The sequence below is a fragment of the Penaeus monodon genome, chromosome 14, assembly GCF_015228065.2.
Source record: "Penaeus monodon isolate SGIC_2016 chromosome 14, NSTDA_Pmon_1, whole genome shotgun sequence".
In the NCBI taxonomy this organism is placed as follows: Eukaryota; Metazoa; Arthropoda; class Malacostraca; order Decapoda; family Penaeidae; genus Penaeus; species Penaeus monodon.
Genome location: NC_051399.1, coordinates 39909128 through 39927836, shown reverse-complemented (window position 1 = coordinate 39927836; position 18709 = coordinate 39909128). Strand labels below are relative to the sequence as shown.

At 38.9% G+C, this 18709-nt stretch overlaps 7 non-coding genes across 7 annotated transcripts; 2 read left to right on the top strand and 5 right to left on the bottom strand.

The window, feature by feature from the left end:
• Window positions 1-1066: 1066 nt before the first annotated feature.
• Window positions 1067-1139, bottom strand: Trnat-agu. The gene has a single exon. It is a non-coding gene; the product is annotated as a tRNA-Thr (tRNA).
• Window positions 1140-2810: 1671 nt separating this feature from the next.
• Window positions 2811-2883, top strand: Trnat-agu. The gene has a single exon. It is a non-coding gene; the product is annotated as a tRNA-Thr (tRNA).
• A 1443-nt stretch (window positions 2884-4326) lies between these two features.
• On the bottom strand, window positions 4327-4399 carry Trnat-agu. Its single transcript has one exon. It is a non-coding gene; the product is annotated as a tRNA-Thr (tRNA).
• Window positions 4400-6389: 1990 nt separating this feature from the next.
• On the bottom strand, window positions 6390-6462 carry Trnat-agu. Its single transcript has one exon. It is a non-coding gene; the product is annotated as a tRNA-Thr (tRNA).
• An 8116-nt stretch (window positions 6463-14578) lies between these two features.
• Trnat-ugu lies at window positions 14579-14651 on the bottom strand. The gene has a single exon. It is a non-coding gene; the product is annotated as a tRNA-Thr (tRNA).
• Window positions 14652-16219: 1568 nt separating this feature from the next.
• Window positions 16220-16292, top strand: Trnat-agu. The gene has a single exon. It is a non-coding gene; the product is annotated as a tRNA-Thr (tRNA).
• Window positions 16293-18108: 1816 nt separating this feature from the next.
• Window positions 18109-18181, bottom strand: Trnat-agu. The gene has a single exon. It is a non-coding gene; the product is annotated as a tRNA-Thr (tRNA).
• Between the last annotated feature and the right edge of the window lie 528 nt (window positions 18182-18709).

Genomic DNA, 18709 nt, shown 5'->3' with positions numbered 1-18709 from the left:
TTATCATATGACTGGCAGGAGTGTATCAGAATCGATAACTAATTGTAATATTAGACTGATAATTTGAGTTATAGTATTTCTTGTAAAGTTCACAGTCTTATCAGTATGTAATTTCGTTTTTCACAAACCGATGATAAGATTTATACATTTGTGTGGAGAAAATTAGATTATAGGCAGATTTGCTATTTCTACTGAAACAAGTGTACGTAGTTCGCTGGCAGGGCTTTATCACATCTGATGGTTGATAAAAAAAACTCACACTTTCCTGATGCGCCTTCAGTGCTCCTGATACCGGAGTATGTGGTCGGCAACTTTGAATTATAGTCTCCCGCCATTGGTCACAGTGAATGAAGCATAATTGGTTGCAAAGTCTTTCATCAAGAGTACCTTGGCTCTACCATAGCTTTTTGATTAAGGTTTGCAGTGATCATAGTAATCGTGATAATCTTTCATCTTAGAAGCTGTACTTTATTCTCGATTGCATTTCATAGGTGTAACAAAGAGAAGTTATAAGTTGTATAAACAGTTTTTAATTATCCTTTTACTTATGATTTTATGATCTCACTGTATAACTAGGGCCTCGCCTTATCTTTTATAATTTTTGCCAAATGTACATTCATGATTGTATTGAAGAATACTTGTGTTACAATAATAACTGCAGAATTTACACAGCATTGAAAGGACTTCTTTTGCTGTGTCGTTATTAAGCTTAAGGAGTTAGACGTCAAGTGACTATGTGCAGTACGATAAGGTTAGTTTTCTAGAGCGTTAATGGGAGGGTTGTGGCCTCCTATATATCCCGGTTGAACGGACTGATCCGAACTATATCTGCGGTAAATAAATCAGCATTAATTAACGCGTCATTTTTCTCCTCTACCGTGGCCCGAGTGAAGATACTCTTGATCATGTAGAACATACAGAAAAATGACAAGAGTTTTATGGCAGTAGTTACTCTTATGACGAAAATAATACACAGTTGAATGTGTGAAAGATCTCATTTTGTATACTAGTAATAAGCAAGAGATAAGCAGACTGAGTATCAACATAGCTTTGCTTATCACTGTAATGCCTCCAAGGAGAATCGAACTCCTGGCCTCTGGTTTACTAGACCAGCGCTCTAGCCACTGAGCTATGGAGGCTTCTGCAGAGTAAAATTCTGCCTCCAATATTGACATTTAATAAAAAGAAGAAAGGAAAACGCACACACACACACAGAATATATATATATATATATATATATATATATATATATATATATATATATAATATATATATATATAATATATATAATATATACACATATATACATATATAGATATATAATATAGATATATATATATATATACATATATACACATATGATATATTATGATATATATGTATATATACACATATATACATATATATATATATATATATATATATATATATATATATATATGACTGTTGTTCTCTCCTTTAAGGGCGTTTTACAGTGCACAGCCTCGGACAGTAATCAGCATCTTAAAACATGCATTACTGGAATTCGCACACACACACACACACACACACACACACACACACACACACACACACACACACACACACACACACACACACACACACGCACACACACGCACACACACACACACACACACACACACACACACACACACACACACACACACACACACACACACACACACACACACACACGCACACACACACACACACACACACACACACACACGATACAAGAGAGAGAGCGGAGAGTGAGAAGGGAAAGGAGGGGGAGGTGAGGAAAAGTAGTGGATATGTCAATGCCACAACTACGTCACGCTTCACCTGTCCGAATGCCTTCGTGGCTGAAGTATACTACGCTATCAAAGTCAGGAGTAAACGCCGTAAATGAACTATAGTAAATTTGGCAATGCACTATTATGTCCAAAATCTGCCGAATGATGTCACATCCTTCTCCGCCAAAATATCTATTCTATAGAATCGGGTATGACGTCATTCAGCAAATAAACTCAAACTTTCAGGCACAGTTTGCATAATTCCATTACGACTTCCTATGTAATTTCGAATACTTCTCTCACTGGGGAAAAAATATGAGGCAACCCATTTAGTTCATCATTTTTAATGAAGTTCAAGGCTTCATCATGGACATACACTGACTTTTTACCCTAAGTGAGGATATCTTACATAAATCATAGACATACGTAGACGTATTTTTTTTTTTTATACTATACAGTTGTAATAATTCTATATTTAACATTTGTCTCAAAAGTAGCTCCAGATAGGTAATGCTTTTCAGAATTCATTGAACTAAGGCGTTTGTCTGCCATAATTAGCAGGGCAGCTTACGTTCATCTATACCCGTCCTTCCGAAACGGTAGGGAGCGCTTTCCGCTTTGTAAAATTTTGCGAGAGGAACTGTTTGCATTGCATAAAACCACAGGAGAAATATCTAAATAGCGAAAATTAGCCCGCTAGTCGGCTCCCTACATCCTAGGAGGATCGAACTCCTAGCCTCTGGTTTACTAGACTACCGCTCTAGCCACTGAGTTATGAAGAAACTTATAAACACTTCCTGCACGTTATTTGACTTTATATCCGGCAGTGTGTAGGGAAGGAGGCGAGGAGGGAGGAGAGAGGGGAGGAGGTGAGGAAGGAGAAGTAGTGGGTTTGTAGACGTCACAAATACGTCAGCAAAGTACCATGAATTAGGGCATGGTGTGCTAGTACCCTGTTATTGGCCTTGGCTTTTTTGCTTTCTTTCTTCTTTTTATTAAATATCAATATTAGAGACAGACATTTACTCTGCAGAAGCCTCCATAGCTCAGTGGCTAGAGCGCTGGTCTAGTAAACCAGAGGCCAGGAGTTCGATTCTCCTTGGAGGCATTACAATGATAAGCAAAGCTGATATGTTGATACTTAGTCAGCTTATCCCTCGCTTTTTACTTGTACCAAAACTGAGATCTTTCACATATTCAAATGTGCATTATTTTCGTCATAAATGTAACCACTGCCATAAAAATCTTGTCACCTTTCTTCGTTTGGGCCACGAAAAAAGTGACGTGTTAATTAATGCTGATTTATTTACCGCAGATATAGTTCATGCGGGATATATAGGAGGCCACAACCCTTCCATTAACGCTCTAGAAAAATAACGTTATCGTACTGCACATAGTCACTTGACGTCTAACTCCTTAAGCTTAATAACGCCGCATAATAACGACACAGCAAAAGAAGTCTTTTCAGTGCTGTGTAAATTCTGCAGTTATTATTCTAACACAAGTATTCTTCAGTACAGTCATGTACCTTTGGCAAAAATGTTAAAAGATAAGGAAAAGCTATATTTATCCAGTGAGATCATAAAATCATAAAAAATTACTATAGTCACTGCAAACATATATATATATATATATATATATATATATATATATATATATATATATATATATATATATATATATATATATATATAATGTAGAGCCAAGGGTAGAGTTTATGAAAGATTTTGTAACCATATATGCTTCATTCAAATTGCCGATCATATATTCCGGTATCAAGATTACTGCAGGCACATCAAGAAAATAATCATGAATTTTATTATCAAACACCAAATGCGATAAAGCCTTGACAGCTAGGCGATGTAAATACTAGAAACAAGAAAATCATACATGTACTTTTGGTCCAAGAGAGGCAGATGAGGAAGGGACGTAACGGATAGAGTCGGGCCCAAAAGACCTCACTTTACAGACAAAGCGTAAATTGTCCAGAATGTATAAATATCAAGTCTAGAACTGTAATGATCAAAGTCATATGTTGTCTGGCCGCTGATAATGTAACAGTAGGAAATTAATGTCAGATTATAGTCACGAAGGTAGATATAATCATAGTCCAACTTCCGAGTACAACACACAAGGTATGTGGCATGTTTGCACAGCGGTTACAAGGACGGCGGATCTCAGGTGTCTGGCAACGGTTTGGCGAGTCATTTCGATTTCCACCCCCACTCTCTCTCTCTAGTTCTCCATCTCTCTCTCTCTCTCTCTCTCTCTCTCTCTCTCCCCCCCCCCACTCTCTCTCTCTCTCTCTCTCTCTCTCTCTCTCTCTCTCTCTCTCTCTCTCTCTCTCTCTCTCTCTCTCTCTCTCTCTCTCTCTCTCTCTCTCGCTCTCTCTCTTAGAGTCGAGCGAAGGATAGGAAATGACCACCAAAGCGGTCCCTATTTTTAGCCAAAACAAATAATTCATGGAACTATAGGAATATTAAATAATTTTTCGTACCCGAAAAAAGCAGACTTATACCCATGAGAATTGTATGTGTGATTAAATTAGTTTTGCCTCCAAGGAGGATCGAACTCCTGGCCTCTGGTTTACTAGACCAGCGCTCTAGCCACTGAGCTATGGAGGCATATATTTTAAAAGTAATTATAACGAGCTATATCATCTCAAAGAAACGTATTCTCTACTGAAATTATAGCAATGGCGTCTCTCTAGGAACAAGATTTTAGTGAGAACTCTTCCTAGCTAGTGCAATAATTCGCTGGCTAGTATTGAAGTCACCACATAGTTTTACATAGACCAGTTGTTACCTTACGCTTTCCTTTGAAGAAGGTATTCCCAAGAACAAGTAATTCGTTTTCATTTTATTTATTGTCTTTTTAATTTATCCAACATGCATAAAGTGAACCGAAGGTGAGCGTGAACGGGAGCCGCGCCCCTCCTCCAATGCCCTTTCTGTTGGTGTTACCGGCCTGTGCCTCTAAATTATATAGTATACCTAATATAGGAGGTATAGATGTACTTTTTCAGTCGGCAATTGCCACGTCGCATTCGGTATATATTTGTCGGCAAACTAGGGTCCTGCAGCACGATCGCTTTAATGCTGTTCCTCTTCTTTTGCCGGTCTAATAGAAACTACAACCGTTCCTCCAGTGAGAACTTGGAACTATATACTTGTCCAAAAGACAAAATAAACATAAAGATGAAATAAAGATCTGCACCTCCTCTGCTGAATATGACGATAAATTAAAGGCCTCTCTTCCCTCTCTCTCCCTCCCTTCCTCCCTCTCTATATCTCTCTCATCTCCCCCACTCTCTCCCATCCCCCATCTCTCTCTCTTTCTCTCTCTCACTCGTTCTCTCAGTCAGTCAGTCAGTCAGTCAGTCAGTCAGTCAGTCAGTCAGTCAGTCAGTCAGTCAGTCAGTCAGTCACTCTCTCACTCTTTCACTCACTCTCTCTAGTTTTAACTCTCTCATCCTCCTCTCTCTAGTTCTCTCTCTCTCTCTCTCTTTCTCTCTTGTTCTCCCTGTCTCTCTCACTCTCTCGTTCTCTCTTTGTCTCTCTCTCTCTCGTTCTTTTTCTGTCTCTCTCTCTTTCCTCTATCTCTCTATCTCTTTCTTCCCCCCCCCTCTCTCTAATTCTCTCTCTTTCTCACTAGTAGTTCTCTCTCTTTCTAGTCCGCTCTCTAGTTCTCTCTCTATTTCTTATTCTCTCTCTGCCTCTTTCTCTCTCTTGTTCTCTCTGTCTCTCTCTCGTTCTCTCTTAGTCTCTCTCTCGTTCTTTTTCTGTCTCTCCCCCCCCTCTCTCTCTAGTTCTCTCTTTCTCTTTAGTAGTTCTCTCTTTCTAATCTACTCTCTAGTTCTCTCTTTCTCTTTCTAATCCGCTCTCTAGTTCTCTCTCTGTCTCTCTCTCTCTCTCTCACTCACTCTCTAATTTTCTCTCTCTCATCCCCCCTCTCTAGTTCTCTCTCTGTCTCTCTCTCTCTCGCTCTAGAACAACCCACACGTCAAAACCATGAAGTTCTGCCACTCAGGAAGTCTTCCATTTTTCAGTCATTATTATTACATTTTCCCATTAGTTATTATCATCAGTGCTTTCTTACATAATGCATGATTCACTGTATCATCCTCCATAATTTACTTTAATTCCAAAGCATTAGTTTACATAAAGAGAATACTTTGTCATTTTCAAAACCCATACGTTTTTTAAAATTAAGAATAAACGTAAATATAGGAAGTTAAAACAAACCAACGATAAAACGAAATGCCGACATACAAAAGAGCCTGTGATCCTCAAGTTCACGCATTCAGATGATTCATACATAACACATTCTATCAGGCCTCCTACAATAAACGGGAATATGCAATCATTTCCTCTCTCTCTCTCTCAGAGAAAGGTCGAGTGATGGATAGGAAATGCCTATCAAAGCGATCCTGATTTCGCTTTTATGCCCCAAGGACGGATGTATATACACTCAGTTTTATGTAAATACAAGATACCATTCTACTCAAAACAAATTACTTATTAACTATAAGAATACCAAATAATTTTTTTTCCCGCGTGTGTAAACACGATAGATTCGTTCTCAAGAGAATTGTATGTACGAATAAATTAGATTTGCCTCCAAGGAGGATCGAACTCCTGGCCTCTGGTTTACTAGACCAGCGCGCTAGCCACTGAGCTATGGAGGCATATATTTTCCATGAAATTATAGCGTGCTCCATGATTTTACAGAAACGTATTCTCTGCTGAAATCACAGCAATGGCGTCTCTCAAAGAACAAGATTTTAGTGAGAACTCTTCCTAGCTAATACAATAATTCGCTGGCTAGTATTGAAGTCACCAGTTCTTTTTCGATAAAACAAAGGCTGATCTTCACGTTTTACATAGACCAGTTGTTACCTTACACCTTTCCCTGGAGAAGATATTTCCAAGAACAAGCAATTTGTTTTCATTTTATTTATTTATCTTTTTTATCATTATTATTATTATTTTTTTTACCTATCCAACATGCATAAAGTGAACCGAAGGTGAGCGTGAATGGGTGCCACGCCCCCCCTCCAATGCCCTTTCTGTTGGTGTTACAGGCCTGTGCCTCTAGATTATATATTATACCAAATATAGGAGATATAAAGGTACTTGCATGCTTTTTCAGTTAGCAAACTTCACGTCGCATTCGGTATATATATTTGTCGGGAAATTAGGGTCCTGCAGCACGATCGCTTTAATGCTGTTCCTCTTCTTTTGCCGGTCTAATAGAAACTACAACCGTTCCTCCAGTGAGAACTTGGAACTTTATACTTGTCCAAAAGGTAAAATAAACATAAAGATGAAATAAAGATCTGCACCTCCTCTGCTGAATATGACGATAAATTAAAGGCCTCTCTTCCCTCTCTCTCCTTCCCTTCCTTCCTCTCTATCTCTCTCATCTCCCCCCCTCTCTCTCTTATCCCCCATTTCTCTCTCTTTCTCTCTTTCACTCGTTACTCTCTCTCTCTCTCTCTCTCGCTCTCTCTCCCTCACTCACTCTCTCTAGTTCTCCCTCTCTCTTGTTCTCTCTCTCTCTTTCTTGTCTGCTTATTCGTTCTCTCTCTCTTTCTAGTCAGCTCTCTAGTTCTCTGTTTCTAGTCAGCTCTCTAGTTCTCTCTCTCTCTCTCTCTCACTCACTCTCTCTAGTTCTTTCTCTCTCTCTCATCCTCCCCTCTCTCTGTTCTCTGTCTGTCTGTCTGTCTGTCTGTCTGTCTGTCTGTCTGTCTCTCTCTCTCTCTCTCTCTCTCTCTCTCTCTCTCTCTCTCTCTCTCTCTCTCTCTCTAGTACTCTCTCTTTCTCTCTAGTAGTTCTCTCTCTCTCTCTCTTTCTAGTCTACTCTCTAGTTTTTCTCTCTCTCTCTCTCGCTCTAGAACAACCACTCGTCAAAACCATGAAGTTCTGTCTCTCAGGAAGTCTTCCATTGTTCAGTCATTATTAAGTATTATATTTTCCCATTAGTTATTATCATCAATGCTTTCTTACATAATGCATGATTCATTGTATCATCCTCCATAATTTACTTTAATTCCAAAGCATTAGTTTACATAAAGTGCATACATTGTCATTTACAAAACCCATACGTTTTTTAGATTAAGAATAAACGTAAATATAGGAAGTTAAAACAAACCAACGATAAAACGAAAGGCCGACATACAAAAGAGCTGATTCATACATAACACATCCTATCAGGCCTCCTACAATAAACGGGAATATGCAATCATATCCTCTCTCTCTCTCGCTCAGAGAAAGGTCCCAGTGATGAAGAATGCCTGTCAAAACGATCGAATTCGCTTTTATCCCCCAAGGGCGGATGTATAACACTCAGTTTTATGTAATACAAGATACCATTCTACTCAAAACAAAATTTCTTATGAACTATAAGAATACCAAAAATCTTTTTTTCCCCGCGTGGTAACACGATAGACTCGTTCTCAGAGAATTGTATGTACGATAATTAGATTTGCTCCAAGGAGGATACTCCTGGCCTCTGGGTTACTAAGCCAGCGCTCTACCACTGAGCTATGGAGGATATTTTCCAAGAAAATTAAAAGCGGCTCTATCATTTTACAGAAACGTATTCTCTGCTGAAATCACAGCAATGGTGTCTCTCAAAGAAAAAGATTTTAGTGAGAACTCTTCCTAGCTAATACAATAATTCGCTGCCTAGTATTGAAGGTCACCAGTTTTTTTCTCGATAAAACTAAGGCTGATCTTCACGTTTTACATAGACCAGTTGTTACCTACCTTTCCCCTGGAAAGAATTCCCAAGAACAAGCATTCGTTTTCATTTTAATTATTATTTTTATTATTTTTATTTTTTACCCAAGCAACATGCAATAAAGTGAATCGAAGGTGGCGTGAATGGTTCCACCCCTCCTCCATGGCCTTTCTGTTGGTGTTCAGGCCTGTACCTCATTTATATATTATACCTAATATAGAGATATAAGAGTACTTCAAAGCCTTTTCATTGGCAAAATTCATTCGCATTCGGTATTATTTGTCGGCAAACTAGGGTCCGGCCTCACGATTGCTTAATCTGTTCCTCTTTTTTTGCGGTGTATTATAAATACAACCGTTCCTCCATGAGACTTGCTATTACTTGTCCCAAACAAAAACCCTAAAGAGGAAATAAAGATCTGCACCTCTCTTCCCTCTTTCTCCCTCCCTTCCTTCCTCTCCCAAACTCTTCATTTCTTTCCTTTCTACTCCCTCCCCCCTCTCTCTCACTCCTCTATTTTCTCTCATCCTTCCCCCTCTCTCGTTTCCTTCTCTTTCTCTTTCTTGTTTTCTCTCGGTATCTCCTTCTCTCTCTCTAATTCTTTAATTTCTTGTTCTCTCTGTCTCTGTTTCGCCTCTCTCTCTCTATCTCTAGTATTCTCTCTTCTTTTCTCCCCCTCTCTCAAGTTCCTCTCTTTTCTCTAGTAGTTCTCTCTTTCTCAAACTCTCTCTAGTTCCTCCTCCTCTCTCTCTCTCCTCTTCTCTCTCTCCCTCTCTCTCTCTCTCTCTTCTCTTTTCCCCTTTTCTCCTCTCTCCTCTCTCTCTCACTCTCGAACTCTCCGCCAAACCATTCGTCAAAACCATTAAGTTCTGTCTTTTCAGAACTCTCATGTCTATCAAAGCGGTTTCCCATTTCGCTTTTATGCTCCAGGACGTAATTATACACGTAGTTTTAATGTAAAAACAAGATTCTTCTACCCAAAACAAGTCACTTATGAACTATAAGTTAAAATTAAATTTTTCGCTCCCCCCGAAAATTAGGTAAATACGATAGCCTCGTTCCCAAGTATTGTATTGTATAAATTAATTTGTCTCCTAAGAGAATCAAACTCCTGGCCTCTGGTTTACAAGACCAGCGCGCTAGCCACTGAGCTATGGAGGCATATGTTTTTCATATATCTATAAAAGCTCTATTCCTAGCTAAATGCAAAAATTCGCTGGCTGTATTGAAGTCACCGTTTTTTTCGATAAAATAAAGGGTGATCTTCACGTTTTTTCACAGTCCGCTGTTACCTTACCTTTTCCCCTGGAGAAATTTCCCCAAAATTTGCATTAATTTTTATTTTTTTTTTGCTTTTTAATTTTTTCCCAAAATCTAAAATGTAAAAAGGGGGGAGTGGAAAGGGAGCCGGCCCCTCCTCCATGCCCTTCTGCTGGGGTTTTGCCTGTGCCCTTTAAAAAATTTTAGTATACCTCATATGAAATTAGAGGTACTTGCATGCCTTTTCAGTTTGGGAAAATTCATGTCCCCATTCGGTAATATTTGTCAGGAATTAGGGGGCCACACACGACGCTTTAAATGCTGTTCCTCTTTTTTTGCCGGTATTAGAAACTACAACCGTTTTCCCCCAATGAAACTTGGAACTATATACTTTCCAAAAGACAAAAAAAACATTAAGAGGAAAAAGTCTGTACCTTCCCTGCTCATATGACGGTAAATTAAAGGGCCCTCTTCTCTCTCTCTCCCTCCCTTCCTTCTCACTATCTCTTCTCTTTCCCCTTTCAAACCCCCCCTCTCTCTCTCTCCTCTCCCTTTCTCCCCCTCTCTCATCCCCCCTCTTTCTAGTTCTCTCTCTTTCTTTCTTGTTCTCTCTCTGTCTCTTTCTTGTTCTCTCTGTCTCTCTCTTTCCCTTCTCTCTCTCTCTCTTTCATCCTTTCTCTCTCTCTCTTTCTTTCTCTCTAGTAGTTTCTCTCCTCTCTTTTTTCTAGTCTGCTCTCTATTTTCTCTTCTTTCTAGTCCCCTCTCTGCTCTCTCTCTCTCTTCACTCCTCTCCTCTAGTTTCTTTTGTCTCTCTCATCCCCCCTCTCTCTAGTTTTTTTTCTCTCTCGCTCGCTCTAGAACAACACATCTCAAAAACCCTGAGTTCTGTCTCTCAGGGAAATCTTCCATTGTTCATTTTATTATATTTCATTTTCCCTAGTTTTTTATCTCATGCTTTTTTACCCCTAAAGCATTTCATTGATCAACCCCCTAATTTTTCTTTACTTCCAAAACATTAGTTTACTAAAGTGCAACATTTTTATTTTCAAAACCCATACGTTTTTTAAAATTAAGAATAAAAGTAAAAAATAAAGTTAAAAAAACCAACGATAAAACAAAAACCCATATACAAAAAAAAACTGTGTCCCCAAGTTCCACCCTTCAGATAATTTACTATAATAAATCCTACGGGCCCCCTTTTAAAAAATGGGTATGCCATTTTTCCTCTCCTCCTCTCTCTCTCTCTCTCTCTCTCCCCCTCTCTCTCCTCTCTCTCCCTTCTCCTCTCTCTCTCTCTCTCACAGAAAAGGGCGAGTGATGGATAGAAAATGCCCACAAAGCGGCTTTTTTTTTGCCCCAAGGACGAAAGTATATCATCAGTTTATGTAAATACAAAAATCATTTTACCCAAAAAAAATCACTTATGAAATATAAGAATACAAATCTTGGTTTCCCGCGTGTGTAAAACGATAGCTCGTTCTCAAGAGATTGTTTGAATAATTGGATTTGCCCCCAAGGGGGATCGAAATCCCGGCCCCTGGTTTAAAGACCCGCTCGGAGATATAGAGGTACTTCATGCCTTTCCTTGGCAAAAATTTTATGCGAATTCGGTATATATTTGTCAGAAATTGGGGCCAGGAGCACGATCGCTTTAATGCTGTTTTCCCCTTCTTTTTCCGGGTTTAAAAGAAATACAACTTTTTCCCCTAGGAAAAGTGATCTTATACTTGTCCAAAAGACAAATAACATAAAAATAAATAAAGATCTACCCCCCTCGAATTGACGATAAAATTAAGGGCCCTCTCTCTCTCTCTCACTCCCTTCCTCCCTCTCTATATCTCTTTCATTTCCCTTACACCCTCCATCTCTTTCACTTTCTCTCTCTCCCTTGTTCTCTCTCTCCTCTACTCTCCTCACTCACCTCTCTATTCTCCCCCTCTCTCCCCCCCCTCTCTCTATTCTCTCTCTTTTCCCTTTTTCTCTCTCTGTCTTCTCTTGTTCCTTTTTCCCCCTCCCCTTTTCCCTTCTCTCTTTTTTTTTCTTTTTTTTTTTTTTTTTTTTTTTTTTCCTTTTTCTCTCTCTCTCTCTCTCTCTCTCTCTCTCTCTATAGTTCCCTTTTCTCTTTTTCTAGTCTGCTCTCTAGTTTTCTCACTCTTCTGTCCGCTCTCTTGCTCTCCCTCTCTCACCCCTCTTCTAGTTCTCTCTCTCTCTTCCCCATCTCCTATTCTCTCTCCTCTTCTCTCTCCTCCCCCTCTCTTCTCTTTTTTCTCCTCTCCTCGCTCGCTCGCTCTAGAACACACATGTCAAAAACCCTGAAATTCTGCTCTCGGAAGTCTTCCATTGTTCTCATTTTAAATATTTCATTTTCCCATTAGTTATTATCGTCAATGCTTTCTTTCTTAATGATGATACATTGTATCATCCTCCATAATTTACTTTAATTCCAAGCATTAGTTTACATAAAGAGAATATTTGTATTTTCAAAACCCATACGTTTTTTAAAATAAGAAAAAACGTAAATATATGAAATTAAAACAAACCAACGATAAAGGAAAAGCGAAAACACAAAGTCTGTGATCCCCAATTCACAACATTCAGATAAAATTTCCCCCTATAAACACCCATCGGCCTCCTATAAAAATGGGAAATGCCATTTTTTCCCCTCTCTCTCTCCTCCTCTCCCTCTCCCTCTCTCCTCTCTCTCTCTCCTCTCTTCTCTCTCCTCTCTCTCTCTCTCACAGAAAGGTCGGTGATGAATAAAATCCTATCAAAGCGGCTTTTATGCCCCCAAAAACAAAATATATACACTCAGTTTTATGTAAAAACAAAAAACATTCTATCCAAAACAAATCCCAAAATGACTATAAGAATCCCAAATCTTGAGCTCCCGCGTGTGTAAATACATGACCTTTTTCAAGAGAATTGTTTGTGAATAAATTTGGGTTTTTCCTCCAAGGGGATCGAGCTCCTGGCCCTGGTTTACAAGAAGCGCTCTAGCCACTGGCTATGGGCTAATTTGAGTGAACTTATCGGCATATCTTTTCACAGAACGTATTTACTGCTGAAACCCCAAACATTGGGGTCTCTCTAGGGAACAAGTTTTGTGAAACTCTTCCCACTTCAACAAAATTTCTGGGTTACTGAAGTCACCATTTCTTTTTCGATAAAAAATAAAGGCGATCTTCACGTTTTACATAGACCAGGTGTTCCTTACACTTTCCTCTGGATATATTTCCCCAAACGCAAATTTGTTTTTCCCTTTTACTATTGTTTTTTATTTATCCAAAAGTATAAATGTACCAAAGGTGAAGATGGGTGCCTCGCCCTTCCTCCAAAGCCCCTGTTGGGTGTTACTACCTTGCCTCCAAATTTATAGTATACCTATATGGAGATATGAGGTTTCTTGCATGCTTTTCCCTTGGCAAAATTCAGTCGCTTCGATATATTTTTCGCAAACAGGGTCCGGCAGCACGATCGCTTTTAAAGCTGTTCCCCTTCTTTTGCCGGTCTAATGAACTACAACTGTTCCTCTAGTGGAACGTAGAACTATATACTTGTCCAAAAGACAAAATAAACATAAATATGAAATATAGATCTGTACCTCCTCTGCTAAACATGATGGTAAATTAAAGGCCTCTCTTCCCTCTCTCTCCCTCCTTTCCTTCCTCTCTTTCTCGCTCTCATCTCCCCCCTCTCTCTCTCTCATACCCCTATCTCTCTCTCTCTCATCCCCCCTCTCTCTATTCCCTCTCTCTCTCTCTCTCTCGTTCCCTCTCTCTCTCTCTCTCTTCTCTCGTTCTCTCTCTATTTTTTCTCCCCCCCCCTCTCTCTCTAGTTCTCTCTCTTTATCTCTCTCTTTCTAGTCCGCTCTCTAGTTCTCTCTCTCTCTCTCTCTCTCTCTCCTCTCTCTCTCTCTTCGCTCTAGAACAACCCACTCGTCAAAACCATGAAGTTCTGCCTCTCAGGAAGTCTTCCATCGTTCAGTCATTATTAAGTATTACATTTTCCCATTAGTTATTATTGTCAATGCTTTCCTACATAATGCAAGATTCATTGTATCATCCTTCATAATTTATTTAAATTCCGAAGGATTAGTTTTACACACAGTCATTACTTTGTCATTTTCAAAACCAATACGTTTCTAAAATTAAGAACAAACGTAAATATAGGAAATTAAAACAAACCATGGATAAAACGAAATGCCTACATACAAAAGAGCCTGTGATCCCCAAGTTTTCCATATTCAGATGATTTATATATTACACATCCTATTAGGCCGCCAATAATAAATGGGAATGTGCAATTATTCTCTCTCTCTCTCTCTCTCTCTCTCTCTCTCTCTCTCTCTTTTATTAAAACGACCTCCCATTCGTATTTGTCGAATCTCTGTGTTGTGAAATGTATGTAAGTACCACTTCACAATACAGTCCATTAGCCCCGGCCTCGCCAATGGACTGTACTCTCTCTCTCTCTCTCTCTCTCTCTCTCTCTCTCTCTCTCTCTCTCTCTCTCTCTCTCTCTCTCTCTCTCTCTCTCTCTCTCTCACTTTCTCACTCTCCTCTCTCCCAGAGAAAGGTCGAGTGAAGGATAGGAAATGCTTATCAAAGCGGCCCCGATTTCGCTTTTATGCCCCAAGGACGCATGTATGTACACGTAGTTATATGTAACTACAAGATATCATTCTACCCAAAAAAATCACTTATGGAACTATGGGCATATCAAATAATTTTTTGCACCTGCGTGTGTAAAAAACGATAGACTCGTTCTCAAGAGACCTGTATGTGTGAATAAATTAGATTTGCCTCCAAGGAGGATCGAACTCCTGGCCTCTGGTTTACAAGACCAGCGCTCTAGCCACTGAGCTATGGAGGCATACATTTCTCATACATTTATAAGCGAACTTTATCACCTGACAGGAAAGTATACTCTGCTAAAATCACAGCAACGGCGTCTCTCAAAGAGGAGAATTTTAGGTTTACTAGACCAGCGCTTTAGCCACTGAGCTATGCAGGTATATATTTCCCATATATCTATAAATGAACTATATTATCTTACACAGGAAAGTATACGCTGCTGAAATCACAGCGATGGCGTCTCTCAAAGAACAAGATTTTAGTGAGAACTCTTGCTAGTTAATGCAATCATTCGCTGCTAGTATTGAAGTCATCTGTTCTTTTTCGATAAAAGTAAGGCTGATCTTCACGTTTTACATAGACCAGTTGTTACTTTACATCTTCCTCTGGAGAAGATATTCCCAAGAACAAGCAATTAGTTTTAATTTTATTTATTTTTTTTATTCATCTAACATGCATAAAGTGTACGGGTACCGCGCCCTTCCTCCAATGCCCTTTCTGTTGTGTTACTGGCCTATGCCTCCAAAATTATATATCATACCTAAAATAGGAGATATAGAGGTACCTGCATGCGTCTTCAGTCGGCGAACTTCATGTCACATTTGGCATATATTTGTCGGCAAATTAGATTTTTTTTTTTACCCATATACATGTCCAAAGGATAAAATAAAGATAAAGATGAAATAAAGATCTGCACCCCCCCCCCCCTGCTCAATATATCGGTAATTTAAAGGTCTTTCTTCTCTCTCGCTTCCTCTCTCTCCCTACTTTCCTTCCTCTCTTTCTCTCTTTCATCTCCTATCTCTTACCCCCCCCCTTTCTCTCTCTCATCCCCCCGGACCCTCCCGTTCTCTCTCTCTCTCTCTAGTCTGCTCTCTAGTTCTCTCTCTCTCTCTCTCTCTCTCTCTCTCTCTCTCTCTCTCTCTCTCTCTCTCTCTGTGTCTGTCTGTCTCTCTCACTCTCTCTTTCCCTCTCTCTTTCTTTCTCTCCCTTTCGCTCTCGCTCTAGAACAACCCATTCGTGATTCATTGCATCATCCTCCATGGTTTACTTAAATACCGAAGCACTAGTTTTACTTCGTCATTTTCAAAACCCACACGTTTCTACAATTAAGAATAAACGTAAATACAGGAAATTAAAACAAACCAACGATAAAACGAAAAGAGCCCCAAGTGATCCCCAAGTTCACACATTCAAATGATTCATATATAACATACTATCAGGCTTCATGTAATAAATGGGAAATATGCAATTATTTCCTCTCTCTCTCTCTCTCTCTCTCTCTCTCTCTCTCTCTCTCCCTCTCTCAGAGAAAAATAGTAGTTTTATGTAAATAGAAGATATCATTCAACCCAAAATAAACGCCTTTATGTTCCCAAATTATATATTATGTCTAACATAGAAGAAACAAAGTCGGCAAACTTCTTGTCGCATTCGGCATATTTTTGTCGGCAAATTAGGGATCGACAGCGCCATCACTTCAATGCTTTTCATCATATTCAGAAGAGGAAAGAAATTTGTCCATTTTGCAGTTATATTAGAAACTTCTAAGAGCCACTCAAAGAGGAGATACACTATTGACATGAAGCCTCCATAGCTCAGTGGCTAGAGCGCTGGTCTAGTAAACCAGAGGCCAGGAGTTCGATCCTCCTTGGAGGCACAGGAAATCTTTACAATGATGAACAATTGAAATATTTAATCTGCTTAGTCCTGCGATTACATTTTAACAGTAGTGACGTGTTATATTGTAATCTTACTCAAACTGAAGACAGTATCATAAAATTTATGCACACACACACACACACACACACACACACACACACACACACACACACACACACATCTTTGCTGTGCGAATTAAAGACTATATGACCCTGTTATTGTATTTATTGATAAAAAAATAATGCAGTGCTTTCCCTGATATGCTTTCAATTTAGGATTTCTTTCAGTGTAAGAATTAAAAATAGAAAACCATCTCAACTAGTAAATCAATCGGTTACAGTATCCCACTGGAATATATTGCTCTTGGGTACACACACAAAAAGGCATGGCTTTGCGTCGAGAATTAACATAATATTGATGTCAGCTCAGTAGGTCGATTCGGAGTCGACGGAGGTGTGACTCGTTTGAGATCGACCCCTAATAATGTTGGAGAAACGCATGATAACTGGTTTATATAAAATGTTTATGAAAATGTGCGTAGGGCTTCTTGTAAACCGGCAGCTCCACGGGGAAGAAAGTTACATATGTGTGAAAGATCACTCGAAAAAAAAAATCTTACTAGAGATTTCTCTATGAAAATAATACGTTTGACTGCAGTGCATGAATGTATTTATATACTTCGATTCACTTGCTTCTATCAGTAACCTTATGAGTTTGTATGTTTCATATTTCAATTCAGAATTCATTGGACATTCTGTGAGATATAAAACATATTTTCAATAACAGTACGTTCATTACCCTAGAACTTGAAAAACTTTATGTAATATGTATGATAGTGACAGATAATTTATATCAGGTGACATTGTAAACGCTATTGTGAAAGGATAGTATGTTTTTTCTACCGTGAAATTAACAAAGCCTTTGCACTTGCTAATAGTAATATCACTTCTAAACCGAGAGAGGAATGAACGAGAGAGAAAGGAAAGGCTTGCGGCTAACGGCGATAAATCCCTCGTGCTTGACGTATTATAAGACTTCTTTTCTCAGAAAACTTATTATTTGGAAGTCAGTTATTACTTCATAATTTAATTCTGTAAACGTGCATTGCAGCTGTTGTTTTAAAAGTCGCTTGTTTATTTTATCATTCCTTTTCGCTAACCGATATGCTCTATGATATTCTCCGTTGATATACGTTCGTGAGTCACACTAACTCGGCTTTATCAGTCATTAGTTAAAACGTCATTGATCTTTGATTGGATTTTCTTTCCTTTGGTTGATACACAATTTTCTTGAGGATTCCCATTCAAGAAATCATGTGACAGTTACTAGCTCTTCTTCAGGCAAACCGTTCTAATACATTATTAAAAAGCGGACTCTGCATTGTGACGCAGTGTTTGGTCGTGTGGTTGCTGCTTCTCGATTATTTCCTTCTTTGTGTATTTAGTTTATTGGGTGTTTCAGGTGACAAGAGTTTTGTTTAGAATAAAAAAAGAACGAAAGAAAACAGAAAGAAAGAAAAAAGCATATGAAAAAGAAGAAGAATAACGGCCGAGATGCAGTGGGCGTAGTATAAATTGCAAGCTTGAAACCAAGTATCATTAATATTGCACGCAAGGTATTAAAGCAAGGCAGCTTTTATAGTATTGAAATAAATTGCTGTTCAGGAATGTAACTAAAAAATGTATAACTGAACCTACGTTGTTGATGACAGGTGACAGTGGAATGTATTATGGCAATATATATATCATTAGCACCATCATAATCCGTGATCAGACAGGCGTAGTGGCTACTATTTTTATAATAGAACAAAATTCTGCCTCCAAGGAGGATCGAACTCCTGGCCTCTGGTTTACTAGACCAGCGCTCTAGCCACTGAGCTATGGAGGCCTCGTGCATGTTGAAGATATTGAAAAACAGTAATGAAGATTTCGATACTGTGTCGTAAAATGTACGAGCTGAGCACTGTAATGCATTATAACATTATAAACCGTTCTATTTTGTAGTTTTAAAATTCCTAATATTTGGTATATTTCACTCGCCGGCAGTATTAATGAAAATGCCTTGTGTCTACAGTGTTTCCTTAGGCGTGACACATGCAAAACGAAACCAACGGCAAAGGATGCGCTTACTCGCAGCAAAACGCATCGGCCTTTGGGTGTATAGACCTGATTTCGGTAACAATAAGTATTAACAATTTATTACGTGTATAACCTTACCAATGTAGAGAGAAAATGTAAAAACTGGATGAATTCACAATTCTAGAAATATTTTAAAACTGCTATTGAAAAACTCTGGAAACACGCTTCTCGTCAGCGAACAATATAAGCTATTAAAAGGTGCAATAAGACAAATACGATAGCACAAGGCTCAGTATAACGCTGTGGAATCATCTGCCATAGGACGGATGTTGCAATA